At 46.0% G+C, this 27,471-nt stretch overlaps 1 long non-coding RNA gene across 1 annotated transcript; it reads right to left on the bottom strand.

The window, feature by feature from the left end:
• Positions 1–1,534: 1,534 nt before the first annotated feature.
• Positions 1,535–25,677, bottom strand: LOC107206442. The gene is made up of 2 exons (XR_001522418.2): positions 25,330–25,677; positions 1,535–7,617 (listed from the first exon to the last, which is right to left on the bottom strand). It is a non-coding gene; the product is annotated as an uncharacterized LOC107206442 (long non-coding RNA).
• Between the last annotated feature and the right edge of the window lie 1,794 nt (positions 25,678–27,471).

The raw sequence follows: 27,471 nt of genomic DNA, 5'->3' as shown, positions 1-27,471 counted from the left end.
TGGGTTCTAATGCAGTTGTTTGATGCTATTAGCAACGGAGCTGCTATTTCCAAGTGTAGAGGGAAATTTTCAGCTGGTCTGATATTGGTTTTCCCCTACTAAACAAGTGAAAAAGCCAATGTTCTCAATGGTCATAATGGACCAGGAGACAGGCTCTAATGTGGAAGTGGGACTGGCAGTGCCTGAATTACAATGGGGAATGGCTGGTGTCCCTCACAGCAGCTTCCTCACACAACTGTCTGCACCAGGGAAGCTGCTCCACAGCATCATTTTTAGCCTACTTATCACCAAGCCTTACAGCTGAGGGGTATTTACTTTACATTTGGTTGGATTGAACAAGCTCAGTGAAATAATTTAGTATTATTTAGCTTCAGGTAAAATAGATCAGTATTAAACTCATGTATGTCACTCAGAAATACTGTTAGAACATTCAGGTAATATTATCTACTCTTCTACTATATGTCTCCTCACGTTGTGAGTGAAAGTATAACTTTGGCTGTAGATAAGAGTGTTGCTGTGCAATAATTTCAACCATGTTTATTTCTGGCTGACAAGTAGCACCCCTTTTCTTTCCTTAGTTGCTCTGATCAAATAAATGTCTGACCAGATTTTCTTCCCTTAGTGCTGTTGCAAGCCACCCATGAGCCCACAAACTAAAAAGTTTAAAGCTGGGGAGAGGGGTGGAGCATCTCCTGCAGCTGCAGAATGGTGGAGTGGAGCTGGCAGCTCAGCAGAGAAGCTTGTCCAAGTGTCAAAGCTGTGACAACTTGTATAACCATATTCATGACCACAGATTAGGATCCAGGAAAGGAGTGGTGTATTTGTGTTCAAAAAATGACTGGACATGGCACTTAGTGCCCCAGTCTAGTTGACAAGGTGGTGATCACTTGAAAGCTGGACTTGATGATCTTAGAGGTTTTTTCCAACCTAAATGATTCTGTGATATGAGAGTTAACAGGTATGGTGGACTGGCTTCCCAGGGCTGGCCCTTTAGGGAAAGTTTTGCAAGACTGCCATTAGGGAGATATTCCTAGTTACCCCTGTCCTAATCTGACTGCCCAGGAGCTCATGACTCTTCTCAGCACAGACAGATGTGTATCAAGTTCTTATGATGGCAGTGACATCTTCATTGTGGAGTGCTGGGGACAGAGGTATGTGAATCATTAACCTCAGGGGACAGCCCCAGTCATATTCTCTGCTGGGGACCTCAGCAATCTCTGAAAGACTCCGTTTATCTGAGGTGAAGAGCAGTATTTCTTATTTTTCTTAATGAAACCCACAGCAAAGTGTAACATATGTGGATGTGTGAAAAGCTGGCAAGAGCTCTTATCTGCAAACCACCACATAGTGCTGAGCTGGATATATTGCTGTCAGTTCTCCTCAGCTGACACCAGCACCCTGGACATGGGAACTCTTTTTTGTGGTGCCATTATCTTTGAGTCCCTGCAAACATTTGTGTGACTGAGGTGCTGCAGAGACCTTTTGTTGTCCTGTCCAACTCCCAACAACAATAACAATGTGTAAACAAATATCATTCCTGTAAATTAGCATTTAATTAGTTTAGTGGAAGGAGTTCAGTGAGATGTAGCCTAGAAAAAAGATTTCACAGAGTGGTTTCTGTGGCTTCATGTCCTGAGTACATCAGGCTATGCAAGTAGGATTCTGAGCCCATTGGGAAGACTGTGCCAGACATTTACTGAGTGCCAGCATGACCCAGAGGGTCCCAGCAAAGGGGTCCAGTCCCAGCTGTGCAATACAGGGACTCCTCATCTGCAGGCTGCTTGTTGGAAACTGCCCAGACATGCACAGTGATTTTCAAGTACACTTGAGAACCACACCAAGGGGTGCCAGAGGTCTCCTTGGCTTGTAGGTGCAGGACTTGCAGTGGCTTATGCAACTACACTGACATCCATGCAGCAATGGCTGCCTGTGGCACTGTGGAGCTCAGGGTGATAGAGTTACAGATTACTGCAGATGCTAACTTCAGCATCCCGCAAGGCTTTGTTTGTCTGAGTCCTGCACTCACTCTCATCTTATTTCCCATTCTGGTCTGTTCAGGGTTTGCATTCACCTTGCTTCCATCCTGAAGCTGTGCAGGATTATGCCATGACACCACCTGTCTTTTCCTCACTCCTCTGACAAAGGTGGAGGGAACTGCCTCCCACACAGGAGATGATTTTTAAAATCAACGTGTTTATATCCTGGGATGGATATGGAAATGGATACACCAAGTTTCATTGAAGAGGACTCTCTTGTTCACACTGCTTCTGATCCCAAGAGAAAGGGCAAGAGAGAAAGTTGCTTGAACATGCAAAAGACTCAAATACTTCTATGAAGGATGCATTGCAGTTCCTCCATTCATCCCCCTTAATCTCCAGACAGTCCAAATTCTGTGTGCCAATATGACTTGCCTTTCCCTGTGTTCCTCCCTCCTTCTCTAATACAAAGAAACAAGATGGAGTGCTCACTTCAAAAGTTATTTCCAAACAGTTGTATTTTCTTTTCAGAGGCTCTCAGCAGAAGCAGGGAACAGCCTTCTGTACGTGTCAGTATGAACTAGAACACTTCCTAGCTTGACCTGCTTCCAGCAGAGTAAACACAGATGCCTGAAATGTGAGTTAAAAATTGTACTGCACACATATAAATAATCTTCTAGCTATGGTAGTAAAATAACACAGCTGTGCTTCTCTAGAACTTAAAGAGTCAGACTCTCATGAGTAGACACGCTGATTTAAGTGTCTGCTTCTCTGGTCCTCTGTTTTCCTGAAGGCTATTTTTTTACCATGAAAGATCAACACAGTCATCACTTCTTGGTTTTGGGGGGCTATGATGGGCTGGTCTGTAGTGACCTCTCTGTATGTTGTTGGCTGCTGCCCTGTGCTGTGCCTGGGGGTGGTGTTGCCTCCTGGGCTGTGTATCTGTCCAGTGCTCCTACAGCAGCAGCTGAGCTCTCTTGGACTCACTTTCTACCTGTGCTCTGATTGCTCCTGGGCTGGATGCAGCCACATACACGGGCCTGTACCTAGCCCCCTGCCAGTTCTGAGCAGGGTTGCTGCACCTCAGAGTCCTCTTGCCTCAGTTAGCAAAAGCTGCAATGGGGCAAAAATCTCACACCTTGATTGTGTAGAGCAGAAATGATGTTACAGCAATACCAAAATGGTGCTTGCCCTGCAATGAAGGATGGGCTTCAACCCTTACTGTCAGATGCCCACGCAGGGTTTAGTTCATCTGCCTTCAGCTGGGTTGCTTCAAGTATTCATGGTGCTGTTCAAGAGCAGAAGAAGGTTCAAAAAACAGCTGGGTTTCAGAGAACAGTCTTTTTGTGGTTATGTCTCAGGGTACTACAGAGCCCAGGGCAACACTTACAGCACTGCCTTCCATTGCTGCCCTAAACATCCTCTGTCATGGAGGAGGAAGGGGAAGGAGTTTTAGAGCTGGCAGGTATTCAGTTCCAGCTGAGTCAGGGTACTCTCAGCTCAGTCAGGGCACTGCTTTACTTGCCTCTTATCTTTATGTTAATCACATTTTATAATTTTTATGGTTAGGAAAAGGAAATAAAACCTTAGAGATACAGAAAACCCTGAACAAAATATCCAGGCGAAGACACTCTTCTGGCTGACGTAAATGCAGCTTCTGGTGTTAGTTACATTCAGGCTTTGATCTTCCTTCATGTCAGCTCCTTATGCTATTGGAAATAAATATACATTTTAATTTACACCAGTGCAAATAAGATATACTGTCCAACAATGCTCCATTTGTAGGAATAGTTTGGCCTGCCTCACATTTCAGTTTCATCCAGAGCCTTTTGGCTGTGGTGGAATTGCAGTGAGCTGATGCTCATCTGCGAAGAGGAGAGGAGCTCTTTTTTTACAGTCACGTTTGCCAAATCGTAACACACTAAATGGTCCCTGAGTTTTAGCATGACAGGGGAAATTCCCCCAAGTTTCCTCTACTACTCTAACAGAAGGCAGTCTCATAGATTTTCACAGTTTTGGAGAAGCTTACAAGCAAAGAATTTATGAGTGAGTAAAGAACTCACAAGATGTCAGAAGATTTCTTCTTGCTCTTTTCAAAACTCCTGGGATTTCCCTGCTGGTGAAAGACCCTGATGCTTTCCCAGCTTCTCATTTCTGTGACTCCCTTAGGGCTGAGCTTGTCAAATCTGCAAGCTGCAGGTAATGCAGACCCAGTGGATCCAGGAGGGAGGAGCTCTGGGAGAACAAGCACGACTGGGAGCTGGTGGAAATGTCCCAACACAGTGGCTACAGGCTTCTGCACAAGTTGTGTGGGCAGCATCACTTCCCACATTAGCTGCAGCTGCCGCAGTCCCACCTGCCCTCATGGCCTGACTGAGCTCTGCAGTAGCTCTGCTTAAGCTCTTGCTACTGATACCTTCCTGTCCCTGTGTTACAAGGAGTCTGGGCTACTTCCCTTCCCTCCGTTTCCTTCCCCTGCCCCTTTGCAGCCTCATCAGGTAACTGAAAGGCAAGAGAGGAGCTAGTGCTTTGGCTCTAGGCATTTCTTGATGAGAAACACCACACAAAGGTGACACTGTCACAGGTAAATATCCTCTCCAGCATGGATGTGGTAGATGAAGTATGCTCACAGCACATGCATGGAAATTCTACATGGGGCAATCGAAAATTCATACTCTGAGTGAAGGTGAAATGCTTAGTGTGGCAGAAGCCGATTTCTGTTCTCTTGAATTTGGGTCCCTTATTCCAGGCAAGAAGATTTCAGTAACAGAGCACCTGGCAGTACTTTGGTACAGATAATGACCTATTTGCAGTGGAAAGGAACTGTGCTCCCTTCTCATGCACTTTCAAACTGGAGGAAAAAATTCTGTATCATCATAGCAATCTTGCCAAGCTGGGATAACCCTTCTTATAGTCAAAATTAATTGATAGTGACTCTCCAGCTGTTAGAATTGCCTTTTTTGTGCTCTCCACCTGTTTATCTGACTCTTTGACTGTAGTCAGTCTCTTCAGCACCACTGTCATGAAGAGCAGTTGATTTAACTTGTATTTTTCAGAGTCTTATCTCAGAAGTGGATGTCTTCATTTTAGCTCAGCCATGAGCCTGTCATTTTGCTTTGATGAGAAGTGATGTTTCTTAGAGTGGGGGGTTGGCATATACACTTGGCAGGAGGGAAGTTCCTTTCCTTCCTTTTCTTTCCCCCTTTCTTCCTTGAGTTGAATTTTTTTTGGTCTCTCTTAAAAATGGCTTTTTGTTTACTCACAGTCTTTACTCACATCCCTTCTTCTCACAGTTGTAATTCAGCTTTCCTCTTTGTGCATCTTCAGTGCTGTGGTTTCCTAAAATATCTGAGCAGAACTGAGTTACAAAGGAAGAGGCAGGCTTTCCTTAAGGACCCCTAAACATACAATAAATAAAATGCTGTGAAAAATTTTTATTATCATGAAAAAACAGTCACAGCTACTTCAAAATGAAACCCCTAAAGAAATGTTTGCACTTAATGGTAGACTTTTAAGGCCAAGACAATGTTTTCTGGCCTGGGTTTCCCCAGAGGTTTCTCCCTGAAGCCAGCTGAGTTGCAGTTCACTGCCCAGCCCCTCTTTGGATGGGAACAGAGACTGTGGTGGCAGCAGCAGGTGAAAAAAGCTGAATGAGCTCAGCCCCTTCTCTGCCCAACCTAAGGGTTGACACAGGCCTCCATCACCAGGGCTTCAGGTCACAGCCTCTCCTTAATCACTGCAGTAAAACAAACAGGGAGAAAAAGGGGTTTCTTAATGGTGAGCTGTATCTGAACTTTGTTGTGGTTGATAGTGGAGCTCACAGTGTTAAACAGGAGAGCTGTACTTGAAGCTTGAGCATTGGTTTTAGTTCAGCTCATTAATCTAACTGATGCATTGCTGGCTTCAGCCACAGCCAGGATTAAGTGGGGCAGCAAAACAAACGGAAGCCTGAATATCTGCCCAGGTTATCAGCACCTCCCTTCCACCAGCAAACACCCTGGGACTGATCAGTTCAGGGGATCCTAACCCCTGTTCTGTTGTCTGACTTTTTTATTACTAAAATTCCTCTTTAGGATTTTATTGTGAGGAATATTGACCAGGCCGACATGAAATACACAGAAATGAGAATAAATCATTACCTGCGCTGCCAGCCAGAATTGAGGACAGACAGGGTGTTTTCTCAGTTCATACTGATGATTCACTTTTTTTGCTCTTATGTACAGGATTGACAGTTCATCATGACCTGAATAAAACCATCTGTAGATAAAGCGCAGGTGCTGCAATTTGCTGAAGGGTATTTCTGATTATTTTCACCCAGCACTCTTGTTTCCTTATCAATGCCCAAAAGCTTTCCTTCTTTCAAATTTATCCTTTTATTTATTGGAAGGTGAGATGATTTTTAGAAAGCTTTCTTCTCCTGGATGGCTTAATTCAGATAGATCATGTTGACCCTGTTCATGGCTGATCCTCTGTACAATTCAGCACTAAAGCTCAGCTCTTGGGAGGATGTGCTTTTAAATCAGTGAACCTCAGCTTCTCTCCAAGACCTGTACAGATGTTGCACAAGTAACTGTACTCATACCAGGAGGGCTACACCCATGCAAAATAGACATGAACAATGGGGACAACGGGGCTGCACAATGACCAGGAATAATATCTGTTGACCCTCAAGGTGCAGTTTCCCATTTAGGTTTAATCTGATCTGACCATGGGCTGCTGGTGAAAGGGTAGTCCTGCTCTTCCTGCCTGCTCCTACCCATCCGATCCTGGCACCTCCCTTGCACTGGAAGTTGTGATCCTAGAGGCTACAGAAAGAACCAACAGAATCTTCTTTTTCCTTTTTTTTTGTAAATTAGTTTTCTGTAGAATTAACAAGCAAACCCAAATCACTGCCAGAGCAATACCCCTAGGTATGATGCAGAAGATCAACAGGTCATCTGGAAACCTAGAGTTGGACTGGATTAAAGATAATCAGAAAACCGGTTATTCAATACCCACTTTTTACACTACAGCCTCTGGGGAACCACCCCTCCCTCCACCTACCAAGGTAACAACACAAAGCAAGTCCTGCTGGGTAGCCAGCTTAAGAGCAAGGGTAAAGTATCAGCCCTGGTTCTCCTTGCTCATCTCTGCTGCCAGCAGCAGTCACCTTGTCTGCATTTCCCATGCTCTGTCTCCAGCTGCATTTCCACCTGCACAAAGCACCAACCAGAAAATGCTCTTGAGGGAACCTGGGACACTTCCACAAGCTGCCTCTCCTTCAGCTTTGGTGGAAAAAAGAAATGTGTAATAGTTTGATCTTGTCCTCTGCAGATTCCTGGGAGGTGGGATGGCTGTGGGGATGAGGGTGACATCCTGATTCCTCAGACTGGAATACTCTTGCCTGTGATGCGGTATGGTGTGGAAGTGGATTTCTTCCTCATGGATGGCTGCCACCCTGTTCTCCTTGAGGCAGTGCAAAGGGACGATAGTTGCAAGAAAGCCTCTGCAGGTGCAGAGGGGGTTGTGAAAAGGTGCAAGTGCACAGGAGAGCCAAAGCCATGGAAGGGGCTCTGAGCAGAAGTACGTTTTCCAAGGAGCTTTGTGTGGGAAGCTCATTTGCAAAGAAATGCTGGGAAATGCAGCCTTTGAGGTGTATGTCCTGCAAAAAAGAGACATGCAAGGTCAGTAATGCAGTTTGCAAGTGGCAAAACCCAATGCAACATCTCCTGGATGTTGTTTTTACGTACTCAGTCGTCCATTTATATTCTTAAAACCCAGCCTCCTGTGTTTCACCTCTGACATGAGTTTCTTCTCAGGTTAATTCCCTCTGGCTTCAAGGAGAGCGGGATGTGACCCCTCCTGACATTTGTTTAGTGAGTTATGCTTGCCTTCCGGAGAACACAAACAAGCTGCTGGACTTCCTCCCTTTAACTTTAGCTCCAGTCCAGCTCCTTGCTGCACTAACTCTGGCCTCATGCCGATACAGCAGAGATATTGGCATCAGGCTCCTCAACTTCTGCTTGCAAAAGTGCCTAGGAGATTTAGAGTTTGTGCTGTTTTCAATAGGAACTTGTGCCCAACCATATTACTTTTAATACGGTTGTATGTACTTTTAATACAAGTAAGTACGTAATCCCCTTGATTTCACTCAAAATGAGACTGTCTTTAAGGATCTGGTCATAATAATTTGAGAAAGTCACTTGGATTTAGGTCTGTAAGTAGTGATGTCCTTTCTAAAAATAAACCCTGTACTGCAAAGGCACCCTGTCAATGCCAACATTGTCACTCCTGTCCCACCCTGGCCAGCAGGTAATTTGAGGACTATTATGAGAAAAATAGAAATAATTTCCATTTCACAACAGCCAGATCTGAATGTAATCACTGATGAAACTGTAAGCCCTTCACAATAATGTCTGGAAACCAAAATGAAGCATCCTCTGCTCATGGGAACAGAAATTGTATTCACATAACAAAGAAATTAGGTAAAAGGAAGTATATTGAGGAACTCAGGAAGTGAAAAGTCTTTCATTGCTATATTCTTGCAAGAGCTAATACAAAGCAACATGATTAGTCGGTTCTTTGGCAGCTTCCTATTTCCATCACCAGACTACTTTAATCTTTATGGTACTAAACACTGTTTTTCTGAAGTTAATCTGGATGAACTTGATGCCTGGCAATGTCCAGCTGAGTCTCTGTGCACACGTGTAGTACGGAAGATCTGGTGGAGATCAGATTTCAGAGATATCTTTCACACCACCCATCCACCCCCCTTGCTATCTTAACTTTTCATCTACCTCAGCCATGACATCTCTTTGAAGAGGTGCTATTTCTTGCATTTTCATTATTGTTTTTCAGTGCTACTTGACCATGGGATGAGGAGCCTATTGATGTGTTACATCTGAGCATCCCAGCTTTTGGCCAGGCTGACAACATTAAGGCCAAAGTTCAGGACTATTATTAATGAGTAAATTCCACTTCTAGGACCATTTTGGTGTGTGCAGTAGGGTTTGGCCCAACTCACTTTCTCTTCTTGCAAATGGAGAATTTATTTCTTCATTCCTTCTCATGCCCACAGATTCTAGAGGTAAAGGCTTCTGTACCTTGTCTTCCCTCATGCTCTTGTGGAGGACAGTGCCCAGACATTTGTGATTGGAGAGTTTGCCTGAGATGGGTGGCTGCAGCCAAAGCGTCCCTGGAGAAGAGCAACTACCAGGATTTCCATATTTACCTATTCTTTCCCTGGAGAGCAGGGGTTCAGTGTCAATAGTACAACATATTACAATAAGGGCTTTCTTTTTTTCCAAAACAACTGTCTATTTCTAAGGTGATTTTTAATGAAAAGGTGTTTATTAACATTGCAGTCAGAAGGGCAGAGGATGTTCTGGCTTCTCTCATGTTATTTCTCTTTCCCTTCACTTTAAATAATGAGGATAGAATGAAGGACAGGAGAACTGGAGCTGGAGGTGAGGGAGACCATAAACAGAAAATTTTTCAAAGGGAAATTTTCTATTTAGCTTTCTTCAGCATATTTTGCAAAACATTTGCATATTTCAAATGAAAACACAAATTGAAAAGGCCAGCCAGTGTCCTCAGTGGAGACTCGCTGGCTCTGTGCCAGGCTGCCCCCATGGTGAGGGACTCAGCCTGGCAGTGGCAGCACATCTGCTTCTACACCCACTTCTGTTTTGGGGGACAGCACATTCCAGCCTGGTTTGATCTGCAGAGGAAAGGTAGCACAGGGACGTTTGCACTGGTCACCATCTTCCACAAGCATCTCCATATCTGGGCCATTGATTTCAGCCAAGCCGCTTCTCATTTATGATTATCTGAGAGAAAGAGGATGTCCTGAAAATACAGGACCAGCCATGGGCGTAGGCTCATTTCAGTTGTGTTCAAGGCAAGCAGGGACAAGGTCTGAGGCATGTGAAGAAGAGAATGAAGAAAATTTATCTAAAAGCCAAAAGGACATCATAAAAATTATAGCAGTGGTTAAAACCAGCCAGGTACAACAGCTGCCCCTGCTTGTAGATTTGCAAACAAGGCACCCTCCATTCTTCAGCATTGCAAAGAGGGAGATAATTATACAACACACAGAGCCTCCCTCGAAAGTTTAATAAGGACCATGCTGTGTAAGAAAAGCCAGGCTGATGTGAGGGTTCCTTGCTAGGCAGTCACCTGTCCCTGCAGCCAGCAGGCCGGGCAGGGGCAGTGGGTGCTAATCAGGGCTATTGTGCAGACACCTGGTACAGCAGGGAAGAAACCATGAGGCTGCTACCACCTGATTTCCCTTCACCTGTTTTACTGAGAGCCTCTTGACTCTTCAACACTTTCTCTGTGTCCAGCTTGAGATAGGATTACAGACAATTTCAGGTGGCAGAAGTAATTTGAAATTATGTGTTTCCTCACATTCATCCTGTTTGGACTATTTCTAGTTGGGAACATCTCCTGGAAGAGTCTGACAATAAAACTGATCAAACATAACCCAGGACAACAGTGGCTGGCATGGCTCACCCAGCAGCATCGATCTGAGTTCTGAGACTCCTGGGGCACTGGTCCCAGGTGCCATCTGACTGTGCAGCAATTTCCATCTGTGAAGGGAAGATCCCTCTAAAGCAAAATATATATAACGTTGGATCAGATCACTCATCCCAAAAATCCAACATGCCCTTTCCAGCAATGGCCAGTGGTGCTTCAGAAAAACATCACAATTTAATGCTCCCCCTTCCCACAAACTAAATAACTGGCTGTATGTGAAGGCTGTCCCTGGGCTTGATGAGTCTCTGCACAGTGATGGCATTGGTGGGACAGGTGGGAGCTGATCCAGCACACCCAGCCAGTGCCACAATGCTGTGCCAGAGAGGGCACAGCAGGAGTCCTGTATCCCAAAGCAAATCAGACCTGTTCCTGAAGTGAGGCATTTCATCATCATTTTCTTCCTGGCTCAGCTACTGCACAAATGTTACTTTCTTACAGTATTTTGGTACTTTCATTTTGGATGCCAGCTGAAATTGGGAAGTGTGGTGGTGGGTAGAAATATATAAAACCTTGGTATCTTCAAAGTGAGAGCCTGAAAATGGGAGAGGTGTCAAGGCAGGTTAATTTAACAGCCAATTGGTGTTGGCAGCATCGCTCTTGTTATTCCCAGAGCCATGCACCTTCCTTCTGACCTCACCGACGATGCTCGGCTACTTGCAAGGAAGTAAACAAAAGGGACTCATGGGGACTTTGGTTCCATAGAAACAGCAGGGAAAATGTCCATGCGTGCCAAGTGGAAAAGGACTAAATCAGTGGGGAAGGAAATTTTATTGTCACGAGTTCAAAGGGGATGTTACAAACAAGACAGTGGGGGGAAAAGAGAAGAAAAGGAAAAAAGGAGAACTTCAGAAAGCAGTCCCTGAAGTCAAATCACAAAATACTACTAATGAAACCTTGCCTTAGAGCAGTTGTCAAATATGATGTGTTATTTACATCAACAGTGACTCAGGCAGCATTTACTATTTCCCCTTTAAACACAGCAGGACACTGCCTGCCCTCAGAGATTTGTGGATCCTAACCCTGCAGACGGATGGATGGACCCAGGGCTGGGGAATGGAAGTGAAAACAATGCACCGGGCAAGGGGATGGGAGAGCACGCAGACCAGCAACCACAGCTCCGCGTCAGTGTTTGGTGTGAGAGAAACAAGTAAAGGGTGTGATGGCTGTGGTGGACAGAAAGCCTTGAGACATTTCTGCACCGAGGGGCTCTGCAGCCAGGTAAAACATGCTCCTGGTTCCCAGCCAGCAGCTGAGCAGCTCTTGCAGAGCAGGGGACTTGCTGTGGTCTGATCCAGGCTGGTGTGGTGCCAGCAGTGCCTTGGGGCTGGGGTGGGATCGCTTTAAGCTATGCCATCTGGCCATAGTCCCTGGGGCCACAACAACCAGGGCATGCTGGAGGGGAGCAGGCACAGCCAATACCCCTTTCCACTCTGCCAGTGGTGGGAGGGATGGCATCAAGGCTGTCTGGCACAGCCCATGGGGGAGTCCAGAATGGGGTCCCCTGAGACACAACAGGCTTGAGAGTCCGGTCATTATATCACATCCTAGCAGTGGCACCATTTGGGTAGCACAAATTTGTAAATAGGAGAGACTGTCCAAAGGTTCAAAAGTGGAAATATCTGAAGACTGTAATGAATTTTACTGTGAGCCAAGTATAAACATGCCTTTGCCTCTCTGAGAAGATTTAGGGTTACAAATGCAGAGAGATGGTATAGCTGGGCCACTGATAATTCTTTTATTTTCCAGTGCCTCCTCCAGTTGTGGAAGACTTTCATAAACATGGGAGCAGCAGGAACCTACGTTTCACAGGACAAAGGGCTCACTATATTTAAGTGCCGCTGATGGCAATGGCTGCATGCCATTGTTACTGTTGCATACTTGTTACTGTACACTTCATGAAGGCTGAATAAAGGCAGTTTTCATACCCCCCATTTTCCTCAAATCTGGAAAGGTGAAAGAGCAAAGTGCTGTGAAGAGGAGGGCAGCCCTTGGGTGGGCTGTGCCCTCCAGTTTGTGGAATAGCACCTGACTGGGTGCCTCCTTCCTCCAAGGAGCCCTGAGCTCCTCACAACCCCATGGAGCAGTGACGTGGTTCAAGGGATCAGCAAGGAAATAAAATACAAGATCCCTGCCTCTCCTGTTGCCATGTAACTGCCACTGCTCATCCAAGATAACCTAGAGAAAGCTTTAGAAGTAGTAATTAATTTTGGTAAATTTTCCAGGCTGTGCTGCTCCTGCTTGCACCAGTCTGGTGGCAGTCTACAGAATCTGCAAGCACCTTTATCTAGACCCTGAAATAAAGCCTGCAGCCACACGTTTGAGTTGGTTTAAGGGTCGTGGTGCCGAGGTTTGCAACATGCTGCAGCAGGTCTGAGTCACAGCAACAGACTCCATCTTTGCTGAGTGAAACTCCACCAAAAGCATCTTCATTCCTGTAAAGCTGTAGGTTGGTCTCATACCTCCCTTGGAGGCTGCTCCTGCTTGCATATTGGCAAGTGTGGACACTTACAGAGAGGGCACTGGAGTAACTTTAGAAGCTTCTTTTGACCATCAAGCTTAAAGACCTTTGATTTGGGGCTACATGCTCTGAAAGTGGGAGGATATTTTCCAAATTATTCATGCCAAATTCACTCTCCTTTCACCCTCACTGCAGCATACGTGACTGAGCTTGTTATCTTTTCCTCTCAGATAATTATTTGTTCACATTACTCATTGAAACTTTGTGGCATCCTTACACCCTCCATAAGGATCTCTAAGAATCTCAACCAGTGTCAAAAGCATAGGCATGTGCTTTGCAGTGCCAGACTCTTGGAAAGGTGTTTTAACAGGCTTCTGCTTTCAATTAGCAAGTAAACTCCTTGGGGCACGAGTCTGGCTTCCCGTCAGTCCTGGCAGGCACTCTGGTACTTTCTAAGCAAATCATCCTCATTCTCATCTTCCTACTCAGGTTGGCAAAAATCCAAAGATAGCACAGATTTCAACCACCCCAAATTCCCCATCTGAAAGGCATGTAAGATGTTGGTGTCTGGGGCTTGTCTTACAGAGAGGAACATCCCTGCACCCTATCTTCAGGACCACTCCCCATGGGAGTTTCAACTTCCCTGGTTTCAAATGCTCAAACATAGCATTTGAAAGAGGGTTTTTTGGAATCATGTCTCTCAACAGTGCAAACAAGATATGAGAAAGACATAAATCACACCTCTGTGAGCATCACCTGGCTGCGCTTCTTCCCAGCCTCTCCAATTTAGTGAGTTGCTGATGCAGTCAGCACTCCCAGTGCTAGCTAGCGCTTTAGCCAATTCAGAAATTGCCTGCTGGGATTTTGACCCCTCCCATCCCCCATGCATTTGTTTGAAGAGATAACTCTTTCTTTATATATATATTTATATATATACTTGCTCTTTGGACGGTGGGGAAACCTTTATTGTTGTCTCTGAGCTTCTGTAGCATAAAGTTCCAGGATTCCTCCATTCCCAGCTGCTGGATTCAGAAAGCTTTTCCTTTTCAAGCTTCCTGTTCACACAGGGTGGGGGTGGGAAGTGGGGGATGAGGGGGGAGGTTAGGCATTGAATAAAAGGAATTAACCATTTCCCTTCTCTGACCTTTGGGAATTTCCGTATGTGAAAGTGGCAGCTTGTGTGTCTAAGAATTATAAATGATGGGACCTTGCAAGTTACTGAATGTATGTGTGACCAAAGACCACAAGCTGCTCCCTGAGTAGGACTGGGAGTGAGGAGGGCAAAGGGGATAAAGAAGAAGCAGGAAAGCTGTAGATACTGGAAGACCACATGTTTTATAGGAATGAAAACTGCTTATTGTGCTTCAGAGAGCTTGTGCAATTGCAGCTTCCCTCCACCATGCCTTAGTTCATCTCCTGTTCTCAGTACACAGCAAAAAGGAGGCCAGGAAGTAAGTTTCCATGAGAAGCTCTCATGACTCAGATCTCCCTCCTGTAGGGTTTCATCAGTTTCCCTAGAACAGGGTCACCATCCTGAAAGGAAAAGAGCCATCCTGACTTGCGTTTAACTGTATGTGTATTTAATAAACATAGCGTGTGTGTGCACAATTCTTTCTAGGCCCTTAAAATGGACCTGACAGTGCTTGAAAGTGGAACTTGCATTGCTGTTTTTGAGAAACCAGTGTGTGTTCTCTGAGCTATCCTCACTGCTGGTTCCTGGGCACAAGGCAGACTCTCAGTGCACACCCCAACTGGCTCACAGCCACTCCTGTGGCACACCAGCGCAGCAGAGCCATGGTCTTGCATTTATCAGCACCCATTATCTCTGTTATTTATGAGGAGCACCAAATATCCCTGCAGGAGAACCCTGGCAAACTGGTGTGGTAGTAGCAATTTTATCCAGGTACGTTTCTGTTCTCACTTTTTGTCCTCTTTCCCCCTAATCCGTAGGGAAATTTGCTCTTGAGCTTCAATTTCTATCTTTTTCCTACAGCCACTGAGGCTCATGGGCAAGTGAGGGGATTATATGAGCCTGGAAGGTATAGCCAAGCAGAAAGGAGATGGCAAATACTGGCAGCTGATGAGGGTCAGCAAGACTCGTGTGAGTAGCACAGATGAGGCTTCAGGCATGGCCTCATAAAAGCTGGTCTTGGCCTCCCAGGTATCACATCCATTACTCAGTGCTCCCACAAACACACATACAAATGGTGGGACCTATTGCAGGGCTTCAGGCAGAGTGAGTCCTTTTTACTTGCAGGAACCTGTCTGGGATCACTGAACACGAGGCACTTGCTGAGTTTGTGTCACATTATTTCATGTGTTGAGAAGCGGCTCCAAGCTAAGCATGCACCTTCATGCTGACAGCCAAAGCACACCCAGCTCTTCCTTCTGTACCAGCATTGGCAGAGAGATTTCCTAAACAGAGAATTAAAAAAAAAAAACTGCTCATACTCACTGCTGGCTGCAATTTGCAAGATGCAGAGGAAAAAATATGTTGCTCAGCAGGGCCGCTGCTGTATCCTGTACAGCAATTCTGTGGAACTAGCCAGGCCCATCTGTCTAAGCATTTACAAATTCTAAACCTAACAGGGGTGACCTGGGGAGTCCCAGGCCCTGCTGCTGTTCCAGGATGACAGAAACAGACCAAGGATGCCTTATTCCCTGCCAGGCTGCCAGAGGATAGGGATGGAGGGAAGTGGGTGGCCTCTTGCCTTGTAGGAAGCACCAAACAGAAGCACCTAAACTGCATTTAGGGAGAGCCTCAAGGGTGGTTTAGAAAAGAGTTCCTCCTCACCCTTCCTTTTCTTTCTCTGCTGTGGGGATGATGGGGACAGCTAAAATGGAAGCTTGTTTTCTCTCTCTAGCTGAGCATCCCTTGTCCACTGCCGCCCTCAGCACTTTCACAAGTCTGTAGATGAGACAGGGACCAGCCTGCTCATCAAAGGCTTGTTAAGTTACTGCTGTGCTGTGAAAGAGAGGCAAAAAAATCCTGTTGACTGTGACAAATTAGTGAAGTTCAGGGGTGGCGCTCACCCTTTTATTGGAGAGCTGCTTGTGTCTGTGCACTGCTAAAGGGATTAAAGCAGCGTGTGGCATGTTTCTGGTTCTGACAGAAACTTGAACACGCTCTAGCAGAGCTATAAAGAGAAAGGCCATGTCAATGGCAGGAGGGCTGAGGAGGTCTGTGAGTGATTAGCCACACTTGGAAGGTACAGAGAGTTGTGAATTGTACATGCAGTGTTAACTACCGAGGTGCTGAATCCTCCACAGCATTGTGTTTGCAGCTAGAGGAGCCAGCTTTCTTTTCCTGCCTGTATTTTCGGCACAGTGTGCTGTCGCAAGGCCTCTGGTGGTGTTACCTCTTGGAGAATGAGGCCCCAGGTGCATGGCTCAGCCCCTATTGCAACAATCTCCTCTGGAGATGGAGAGGGTTTTATGGGGTGAGGGCTGTCTCCATCGCCATCAAACCTTGCTCATTCAGCTAAGCCCAAAGTGAAAGCATCAGATCTTGATCTACACACAAGGAAATTAATGTTAATAAGATTTTTTAAAAATGGAAAAAAAAAGACAATTTATTGGGAGGTAAGACAGTCACCATGCCTAAGGCTCAGCATTCATGTGGGCTTCCAAGGCAACAAGCTGATCATGGATGGGGGCCTAACTTGTACTTGGTTACTCTGAGCTAGATTTTCTAAAGGTTTCAAGAAAATGTGGCACAGTGGCAGCCTGCTCTGAGAATAAGCTCAGAAACTAACCCTACAGCCTAATGCATAACCTGAATGGTATATTCCTAAGGAAATCTGCTTAGTAATAGGAACATGAATGACAAAGATAAGCTGTTAAGAGCAACCTGGCACAACAGACTTGGAGAGATAGGACAGATATGTCTGGAAGGACATCATGTCAAGCACTGCTTTCCCCAAATGTACCCCTAGAGCAGGATTAGTCAGGAGTTCTCCAGATGGAGGGGGCAGGATCCAGACTGGTCATTCATGTATTGAAATAGATTTACATCAGCTCTCCAGGTTATCAGAGCTCACAGCCAGCTGGGTCCAGAAGGTTCTGCAACTGATGAACTGTAAAACTGGAGATGAAATTTAAGTGGAACAAAACACTTCTAACTTCCAGGAAAACTGCTAAGAAAAAATTAATAGACAGGCTATTGGGACAATGAATTCAGATCAGACAGAATAACAAATTTTAGCTGCTGCAAGACATAAAGCCATTTCAAGAAGTCAGCAAGAACTCATCATCATGTATCACACTTCTTCCTGCATAATGGCATCAGTGACAACTTGGTAAGTCTATCTGGTTTCCCAGGAAGCAAAGGTAAACCAGAGATGACTAAAAGACAGGGGACCTGGTGAAAGCAAGGAAAGAAATCAAACAGTAATCCCTAGGAGGAGCGCTCAGGAAAAAGAGATAGAAAAATTCCTCTTCAAAAAAGAGTAACACCAGTGCGAGAGGTGGCAAGAGACCCTCAGATAATGCCTCAGAAATGCAATGCTCTGCTGAGGAAGTTGACAGTAATAAATTTTCCCAGTAGCAAGGTGTAAACTGGAGACAGGGTTTTTCATATTCTTGTGAAAATATTTGAGATTTCAAAAATGCTATTATTCCTATTTATGTCAGAAAAAAAAATACACCTTTGGACAAAGATCAGGAGAAATAATCCAATTTGTTCTTTCCTTTCTGTTGCCTCAACACAAAAATGAAAACAGGTACGCATGTGGGACTAAGATTTGGGTTCATGTCCTAGAATGAGGTGAACTCACTGACCTCCCAGCCACTAACCCATTTACTAATCTGAGAAAAATCTAGATGCAACTGGAGAGACTGAAGGGTTAAAGTACGAAAAGTGTGTTCTGGGCTCCTCATCTCTCAGCTTCATGGAGCAAGAAGGAGCAAAGCTGGACACCACCCAGCTTGTCTGTCCTGAGTCCTGACAAAAGCAGACCATGGCAGAGGGGAACAGGTCAGAACAGTTCAGAGCATCTGAGCTACAGGGACTCAGGAACTTCAAAAACACCTTCCAGTTAGCCAAAACACATGTAGGTTTTTTAGCTAGTTTTCACCAGAGACTTGGGAAATCTACCCCACAGTGTACCTCGAAACTCAAATTGCTCAGCAAATTTTTATTTTTAATGAATCATCATTTGTACATGTAAAGTTTGAAATATTTTCAGAATTTTTTCACCCAGTTTTTATGTTTATAGCGAATCACGAATAATGAGCAAGGAGAGACACTAATAATACCATAAATCTAGAAAAAAAAATTAAATATATATATATATATATATAAAGGGAGAGCACGCACAGGACACACCAAGCATGTAAACACAAAAGGATTAGAACTTAGGCAATGCCTTGCACTGTAAGAAGAGACATGGGAGATGCAAGACAAAAAATTAAATCCACTAATTGAAAGCCTGTTTGAAAGATTTGTGGTAGTGGACTCACTTGCCAATCCATTGTACCTTTCAGTGCAATTGGAGAAAAGCTCATGAACCCTGGAGAATGCTGCTGTAGTCAGCATTTCCAAGAAAGGCTGAATGAACACATGTACAGCTGCATTTTGGAGTTTTGTGCAGTTTGTTTTTGTGGGCACCAAAGGAGTGATTTGGGCAAAATTAAAGGAAGAGGCCTGAAATTGACCTGAAAGATCAGATGCTGACTACATTTTTTAAAACATTCATCAAAGAATGCACAGGATGGAGGAAATCACTCATTGTTATTGCTCATAAGAAATAATTTTCTAGCCTTCCTTGCAAATTTGAAAAGCTGAAATACTAATCATCCAAGACACTGGTTAGCGAAAAGACCAGCTGAGGAAATTCCTACCCAAAGTTGTGCTGGAGAAGGAAAATCAATAAATGGCCCAGGCCTTGGCAGTACAGACCCCTTGTGAAGAGCCTTGAGGGCAGACACCTAGAGCCAGGTTCAGACATCAGGCAGCCTTTGAAGACATCAGTGTTCAGAGCATGCTTTTGGCAACATTCCCAGAAGATATTTCAAAGTCTACAAACTACTCTCCATTGTTATATAAATTAGTTACTCCACAGAGCACTTATTCCTACACTTCCAAAGTTACCACGTTCAACTGGTAAAAAAACTGCACAACCAGTAGATGACTTCTCTTCCTTCCTGTCTAATTCTCCTCTTTCAAGTAAACATTATTCTAGTCACTCAAAGAACTGGTTTACACTAGCAGTCAGTAAGCAAATAACTGGGCTTTGAGAGCCTGACTTCCACTGAGCAAAACATTCAGGTGGATTAATACACCATTTCACTGGCTTGCCAGTAGCCTCAAGCTTTTGATAAGCAAGTGATCTGACCAACACTGAGCCACCAAACCACAGGCAAAAAAAATTCTTGCAGCATTTTGAAGTCTCCCTTGGATGCTAGCTTCACATTCCTAAACAAAATGATGCAACATATTATTTTCTGATATTTTCAGAGTTTGCTTGCTTTGGCACAGTACATTATACATTAAACCCCTCAATTCCCAAACTCATATTTACAATATTAGTTGGGAAGTTTTGGGAAATGCACAGGGGATTGTCAGTTGTTGCAGAATTGGGGCATCTCTTGGTTTCTCCCTGGACATGGGAAGTGTCAGTGAACATCCCTTGTCCTTTTATGGTCTTCCTTAGATGCTTTCTTCTGTTGCTTTCTCTTTCTCCAGTGCCATCCTGCTGGCTTTCACCCAGTCGAGCTTCTCAGCTCTCCCGCACACAAGGCACCACCCTGGCAGCAGAAACTCTGGCTGCCCAGACTTCCCTACTACCAGTGCCAGTGTCAGTGCAGGCTGCAGCAAGCCTTCCCCCAGTGATGCCTCATTAGACCTCACTGGGGGCCAGAAATGTTGCCTTCCCCTAAAGCCCACTCCATCCAGGCCAGTGCAGACCCCAGTCATGTCAGCTTCCCCGCAGCAGTGTCATGTCAGCCCTGCCAGGGCCAGCTGGCTGAGCCAAACTGAATTTAGACTCACTTCCCATCCCCATCTCCAAACCATGAGTCAGGGTGCTCACGCCATCCGCCTGCTGTTGACTGATCCCAGTGGAGGGGTGAAGCATGCTGTGGTTCTGCCCATGGGATGGGGTGCATCTGCTTCCTACAGCTAAAACTGAACCAGAGCTACATCGTGCTATGAAAGAGGGTAAATCGAAACAAAACCTCCCCCTGACATATTGCGTGTGGTCAGTTTGACAGCGCTGCACTCTGTGTACATGACACACAGCTTCCAGGGAAAAGTACAGGAAGAGGTTAGGGATGAGAATCCCTGCAGCCTGCAATAAAACAAGAGGCTCTGGTTTAACAAGCAGTAAATGTTTCTCAGCTACACAGCACATACTAGTCTGAGAGACATCTCATCCCCCAGAGTCTGTAGCAGACACAGCGTGGATTAATGGAACAGGAAGGCATTAAGGATAGGGTGGGTCAGGGACCTGGGTGCATTTTGCAGAGGATGGCAGACATACTGCAAGTGGGAGCTGAGTCTACCCATATGTGTTCACAATGAGCATTTTGGGATCCTTCTCCTGCAAGCTGGGCTGAACAAGGATGTTTTAGCTGGGAATGTGCTCCTCTTCCCCTGCCACATAGATTTTCCTCACCAAGCTGCCTTTGAGGCATCTAGTCAGGTAGTAGTTAACCTAGGGATGTCAGGGAGGGATAGCAAGGACACTTGGGTGATGGGTGTTTGAGATACCTCAGTCCCAGAGCACAGCAGTGCCCTCAGTCACATACAAGCTATTAGTGTACTCCTGGCACCAGAGGAAGGGCATTTTCTTAGAGCACTTCTCTGAAGCAGGTGGTACAGATGCTATCTGTCACTTGGCCCTTAGCAGGTGTCCCTTCTGTCCAGGCCAGAGGGCTTTCAAAAGAGCAGCTGCTTTGAGCCAGGCTAGTTGCCTTGCTCAACTGACTGAACAGTGGCATTGATTTTGGTGTCCCTCATGGATCAGACATCTGCAGTTGAAAGTCCTGTGAGCCTGTGAGTGCACTGGCCCTCCCTCTGCCAGGGGCAGCTCCCAACACTGTCACGGGCAGTGCTGACTGGCAACACTGCCTGGAGGGTCTGGCTGGACAATGAGCCAAGGCAGTATTTCTGACAGTATGTCCTGCACAATTTAGGCAGGACTTAAAGTTCACCTCCCCAGAGACACTCAGAAGGGAAAACAGACATAGCAATACCTCCAGCAGTGGAAAGGCGGGTGAGCGGAAGATCTGGGAGGTGCAGAAGGAGGTCAGCCCAGCCCATGCCACTCTGCACAGCACACGGATGGGACCCTGGTCTGTTTATCTGTAAACAGGGGCACTGTTCAGCACAAACATGCAATCAGCCTGAGCTTGGGAAGCTTCACATCCTTCTTGGTAACAGCATGATAGAAAATAAAACCTTGGCTTGTTGCCCTGAGTACATTGCTGAAATGGCTGGGTGAGGAGCAAGGAAGAGCTGGAACAGGAAAGTTGAGCTTTGATTTTCAATTCTGGTTACCTCAACAATGTAATTTGGGCAGTCCCAGCAAGGGAGACCCTTGGGGCTGGGTGTCTGGGAAGTATGCAGAGTGCTAGGACAGCTCTGAAAAACTGCTTAGCACCCTGCTTGCTTTCTGGGAAAAGCTGTCTGTAACATCTCAGGTTGCACACTTGAAGATGCTTTCTGTTGACCACAGGTACTTACAAGGCATCTATTACTCTTGTGTACAAGAACCCTCAAAAGTCCCTCTCCTCTTTAGAAGTCAGGCAGAAGTGTCATCCCCATTTGACAAGCGGGGACATGAGGCACAGCAGGATCAAGTGATCACGCAAGAGCCAAAGGCTAAACCTCCACTGGCACAGCTGCTTAGCACAGATCAGAGCCATCTGTGTGAGTCCCAGGATGTATCTGCCCCAGCAGAAGAGCAGCATCCATTTGAGTTCTCATACCAGGGGGACTAATGCCCAGTCTATTAGTTAGGTGATATTAATTCATGTAACCTGTGTGACCCCCTGCTCCTTTTCAGCAAATGTGAGCATATCTGCATTAAAGAACTGTCAACTGGCAGGAGCAGAACAGCACCGAGACCCCTACTGCTGATGGGAAAGGGACATTTCAGTTTCTAGCTGGTGAGAAACTTTCTATTTACCATCATGGACACAGACAAAACCACTGGACATGCAGCTATATGAATACAGTAAAACCTAAGCATGAGTGTAATAAAACAAACCCTAATATGATAAAGCTTGCAATCCTGTCCCACGGGTTGAGTTAGTGTTTTCCCTGCAGCAACTTCTTTTAGTTAGCAAGTTTTAACTTATAACTTGCATTCATTAGATTTGCCAGATGCTAATAATTGGCTTTCTTAACACTCATGCACAGACAAGACCATGGTGTAACGGTTTCATCTGCGGCATCAGCCACACAACAAACAGCAAGGGACATAACACTGACTCCTCAAGCCTGCAAAAGGCTGAGGAGGCTTCACAGTCCCAGATTTGAGTGTTGATACAGCGATCCTCTTGCCACAACCTTCCAATTCTCATCCACCCTTTACCTGGGGAACCATTCTGTGTGACAGACTGACCAAGGTGCACCCAAACCTAGATTCTTGGTGTCAAAAGAGAGAATCATGCTGGTCACTTATTTACAGGAAAATCCCCATTAAACCTCCATTTTCGCTTCCTTCTTAGGAACATCCATGAGTGACTGGCTCACATTTGCCACAGTATTTCTATGAGGGGCCTGTGAGCTCTGCAGTTCCTCCCCAGCAGGAAGCCAGAGCAGCACTGTGGTCTCTCTGCCAGGCCTTGAGGACAGAGTATGGAAAAGGGGGTTTTGGGAGAAAGCAGACATATTTTTCCAGTGCACACAGGTTGGTTTATTCCCCGCTCTTATTCCATGGAGAAGTCTTTAGAAGAAGAGACGTGCATGAAATTTGCCTCCTTACATTTACCTTGGGGAATCTTTCCAGACATTGTCCCCAACAGCATCTTATTTCTGAGACATTAAAAAGCCACCCTATTCAAATGCAAATCAAGTCCTTCCTGACAATAACTGTTGAGTAATTTTGACGTCAATACAAGCACTCTAGCCGGACGTTCCAAGAATAGACCTGGTGTTTGGGAACGGAGCAAAAAGGAAGCAACCACAGATAATACACAGGAGCAACTCTTTAAAGGAGAGACTGTGAGGGGAAGATAGCACAGCTGGGGGTATCAGGTACCCATGTAGCAGAGGTTTAGAGCAAGGGACACACATGGAAAGCTAAAATGGAGAAGGCTGAGGCTTCCCCAGGCCTAAGGTGAAAATGCTGGGGCTTTCATCTTAGGTGAGTCTACTTGCCCACAGTCAACCCCAAGCTCTTTCCCTTAGGCTGGATTTTGACAACTCCAAGCACTTTCCCATTTGGATCTTGCTTAGGTGCCTCTGCTCTGTGCTGTGTTATATACAATGTACCCTCTGGAGGTTTTCTTCTGCCAAGTGTGTGCTTTGAGGTTCCTAAGGCTGGTTACAGACAGGACACAGAACTTGCTGCCGTCAGAGGGAAAGTCTTTCAACCAGAACTTGATACCAAAAAGTACATTCAGCCACAGCACTAGCCCACCCCAAGCAAGAGATGCACACAGTAGATACGGCTGATGGGTTGATAGAGCAAACTGCTGGCCCCCCCAAGGCTCTCCAAGTCAAACAGCATGCTCTAGAGCTGAAGTAGACCCCTTAGGAAACATGATCCTGCAGAGATGCCATTGATGTGCCTGCGTGATCAGAGGAATACATGCAGGGCTTCCCGAGTGCTGTGGCATTTGAGCACTACTTGGAACACAATGGCTTTTCTGCCTGTTTTGGAAATTTCTGACATTCTAAGTACAATTGTATTTGTAATGGTTACATTTGGCCTTTCTGATCTGCTTGCTCATCAGCCAGTAGAGCCCTCAGGTACAAATCTCCTCTTCACTCTGCCCTGTTCCACTACTTCATCTTGAGCTAATTAATCACTGAGGGCTCTGAGCTTCATAGCATTAACCCATTCATATCTGAAAAACCTCCCTTTCCCATTCACAATGAGTTGCATATTTATCTGCTAAGGACTAAGTAAACAGTGAAGCCTGAAACCATCACATTATGGTAGGCAATAATTTTATCACCATTCTTTTGCAAAGCTGACATCCAAATTCACAAGGCAAAGCAGTGACAGAGATGGGGAACAGACATGGTTGCTCAAACCTTGAGTTCTCCTGTAGTCACTAGCAAAAATTCTTCAGGAAAATGCTTTCTCATTTGTTCCTGCAAACCCAAGCATACCCTCAGCAGTTGGGAGCCCACCTTTAGTCATGGATAGGACTGGATTTACATCTTGAGAGCTCTTCTGCCCATTTCTAGGAGACTACAGATCTTCCCTTTCTACTAGAAAGTGGCATGGTAAAATGCTACCATGCTGAACACAAAGGTGCCATAAGTCAGTCTATGCCCAGTTAAGAACAACTTATCAATAGATGCCATCTGGTGTTCTTTGGGCGTGCTTCTCTACCGTATCTTGGAGGACGTCACATATCTACATCATGAGAGAGCTGCACTGCATATGCCCCCAACCATGTTCCCCTCCTTCCATACATCTTCTGTCAGCTGTGGATTTCTCAGAGGGGACAGTGAAGACATGGTTGCTGGGGCACGCAGCCCCTGTTCTGTCACTGGCTTGTGCAATGTGTTACAGACCATGGCACAGGGTGACCACATATCTGCACAACCTTCCATCCAGACTTGGCCCTAGCTTCTCACCTGAATGCTGGTGTTCCCATCTTGACTGTGCACAGGGAAGAGAAAAATACCTTACAGATTTCCTATTTTACCCCTCCTTTTATCTTCATACAGGTTTGGAAACATTTCAGTACATTTAAAGGGGGAGCCATGTTCTCCAGTAAATGTAGATTTATCAGAAGGGGAAAATGAGAGATGGCCAAAAACAAGGTGCACGGTTGCTGAAGCACAGTTGACATATGGACCTCAGGAGAAGTGCTGACCTCACCCTTTCTAATGAATGTGATCTATATTGCTCACACAGAGAAGGCTACTGTCAGGAAATGGAGCACCACCTAACCCTGCTCTGGATCCTCCTGCAGGCTGTGGGGCCCCTGGCAGCTAGAGCCCTGCCTTTGGGCAAGGAATGACATAGGCTCTCCCGTGCCGAGGGGCTGGCTCTGGGAGCCCGAGGCACCCCCTCATGCACCTGGGCCTCTCTGGGGGACGTCCAGGCAAGGCCCTACCCTGGCACTGGGCTCCAGACTTTCTTCAGCTGTGTCAAGAGGAGGGAAACCAGCTCCTGAAACCCTTGGTGGAGATTATCTGGACCCTGCAGGTACAAAAACTATCCCCATGCTCCCCCAGCCCAGGCTTACCATCTCACAACGTTCACTTCATGTTTAAGGTGGAGAGACACGCCAGATGCTTTTCAGACGCCCAGTTTCCTCCTCTGGGACGCCTCCAGAAACCTCTCATAACCTTCACCCTCGGGTGAGGCCAGGCAGAGCAGCATCCCCAGGCAGCCATTCCCACACCGCACCCACGCTCCGTGAGTGGCTCCCCGTGCCCGCTGGTGTCTGTGGCGTGTGGCCATCCCCTCCCTGCGGGCTCCCACGCTCCCGGGGGAGACGCAGGCCCGAGCCCAGCAAACACGGGCGCGGGCCTGCGGCAGGCCGGGGCAGCGGGCCGGGCCGGGCGCACAGCGCAGGAAGCACCTGCTCCTGAAGTGACGGCTCTCTTATCTGACCCCAGTCACATCAGGTGGCTTCCTTGTTTGCCTTGGCAGCAGGCCCCCGCGGCCCCCTCCGGCTGCCACTGGCGAGCTGTTCCTCCGCTCCTTTTATTTTTTTTTTTTCTCCCGAAAAAAAAAAAGCGCCCACTGATCTAAAGCGAAAAATTCCCAGCGACATTCCCAGTGCACACCTCTGGCTGCCGCTCTCCCTACTTGGGGCAACGGTGGGGAGCAGGGATGAGTGGCATGGGATGTACCCCCTCAGTCCCACACTAAAGCTGTGGATGTGCTTGGCCACCATCGTGCAATGCAGATTCCTCTCTCCCGTGTTAAAAAACCAAGATGAGGAACCCTGTGCACGGCTCATGAATGGTGGGAGGCTGTTGGGCCCACTGTGGGCAACAGGAGAGGGACGCGACTTTCCGCAGACCAAGGATGCCCACGTGGGGCCGTGGCTCCCTCGAGCCAGAGTGTCAGGGCTTTAAAAAATTAAATTGATGCTTGTGGTTCCTCTTCCTTCCCCACTCCGTCCCTCCCTCGGTCTGGATGATTTACTGAATGACGGCTGGTCGCGGCTGCAGGGCGGCCGTGCCGGGAGCCTCCCCCGGGCAGCACCAGGGGAGAGCCCACCTGGCCCCACCGAAGTGCCGCATGGCATCCCGCCACCATCCCGGGAGCCAGGAGCTTTCAGGAGCAATTCCCCGCATCTCTTTCCAGCTCTGCCCCAGGGGCAAAGCACAGGGCTGAGAGGGGCGTGGGCGTTTGTGCTGATCTGCATTTCAGCCACAGAAGTTGGCCGGACTCCAAGACGGTGCCGTTTTCAGTTTGACATCCACCTCTTAAATAATCTTCAAAATAAATTTAACCAGTGGGTTAGATATTGGCGCATTGAAATGTAGCTCTTCTGCCATGTAAAGATAAGAACAGACTCAGAGCACACACATATTTTAAAACCATACCCTGGTCAAGAGTCCCCTGTAAGTTTTAGATGTATGACAGAAATTGTTTGTCTTTGGATTTTATGAGACATGCAAAGAACAGTGAACAGCCTTGTAACATATTTTCCTTTTTCCTTTTTTTTTTTTTTTTTTTTTTTTTTGTTAACCTAATGCTTAGTCTTAGCCTCTTCTGAAAATAATTTCTCCAAGGGCAAAGTTTGCAATGAAAAAACACACAGAAAAAACTTTTCATACTTAGTGTACTATGTAAAGAGGACCAATAGGATAATAATAGGGCTGAATATTCATTATGTTAATCAAATGTTAATAAACCATGAGATAGTGTGCAGTTCAGTCTGGCTCTCATCTCCATCTTTCTTCCTTTCTTGTTTGCTTGCTTGTCTCCTCCTTTCTTCTTTTGCTGCTCCTCCTGTCCTAGGAGCAGAGACTGGGGAAGCTATCTTGATCAAGATGACAAGCATTCAGATTGAAAGCATTATTTATTTAAAAGAGTCCTGCAAATAGTAAACACTGTCAAACAGATGTGCAACATCTGTGTAGTTCAGGCAGTTGGTATTTCTACTTCAACCTTGGGGAAGCCTCAGGTCCAGAAAGAGACAATAGTCGATAATCGGAGAAGCCCCAAACAGATGTGTTCAACTATGCCATGTTCATGACATGAATAATTAAAAGTGAAGACGACCTCACACAACTGTCACCTTAAAATGGAATAATAGTTATGTTTGGGTATCAGTCAGCCTCACAGTTATGTGGACAGTATTTTCATTTCACTGTATTAATTATGCAAGAAAACAAAAAAAAACAAACCACAAGGCAACATGCACATC

This window comes from Parus major, chromosome 5, assembly GCF_001522545.3.
Source record: "Parus major isolate Abel chromosome 5, Parus_major1.1, whole genome shotgun sequence".
In the NCBI taxonomy this organism is placed as follows: Eukaryota; Metazoa; Chordata; class Aves; order Passeriformes; family Paridae; genus Parus; species Parus major.
The sequence above is the reverse complement of the archived record's forward strand: the minus strand, read 5'-3'. Positions and strand labels throughout refer to the sequence as shown.